Source organism: Egretta garzetta, unplaced genomic scaffold (genome assembly GCF_000687185.1).
Source record: "Egretta garzetta isolate BGI_Z169 unplaced genomic scaffold, ASM68718v1 scaffold277, whole genome shotgun sequence".
Taxonomy (NCBI): Eukaryota; Metazoa; Chordata; class Aves; order Pelecaniformes; family Ardeidae; genus Egretta; species Egretta garzetta.
The window spans coordinates 602,280-602,974 of NW_009260271.1; positions in this window are offsets into that span (position 1 = coordinate 602,280).

Genomic DNA, 695 nt, shown 5'->3' on the forward strand with positions numbered 1-695 from the left:
CCCCAAAGGGCTGTCAGGCACTGGAAGGGGCTGCCCAGGGAAGGGGTCGAGTCCCCACCCCTGGGGGGATTTAACAGCCAGGCAGACACGGTGCTGAGGGACAGGGTTTAGTGGTGAAATGGCAGTGCTAGGTTAACAGTTGGACTTGATGATCTTAAAGGTCTTTTCCAACCTAGATGATTCTATGATACGCCAAGATGCTACTGCAGCGTAAATGAGTAAGAAAGATAACGGGGGCAGAGACAGCGCAGCTTGCTACTACGAGGAAAAATGACACTGAAACAGCTGCACATGGTGTACCAAAACACATCCAGGCACCGCCTGTGAAAATTATGATAAAAACACTAAGGCAAGTATTAACAGGAAAACCATCTCAGAAATGAAACTTCTGAGGAAAAGCGCAAAAGCACACTGGGGTGCAACAAGTAGCTTTAGGGCCACTGAAAGCAAGGATTCCCATCACATAAAGGCCAGCCGTGCACCCAGTTCAAAACCAGAGCAAACTGTATACACCAATGCAAAGGTCTGGTGGGTTTTCCTCTCGCTGGAAGAAAAAGTCTTAGGATCAGAGGACACAGGGTGCGTGGCACGGAGCAGCAACTTCACAGAGGGACAGCATGCAAATGCCTGACAGGTTTACCCTCCATTTGCAATGGCATGTGATCCCGGAGCAAATGAAGAACAAGTCAAGGGGC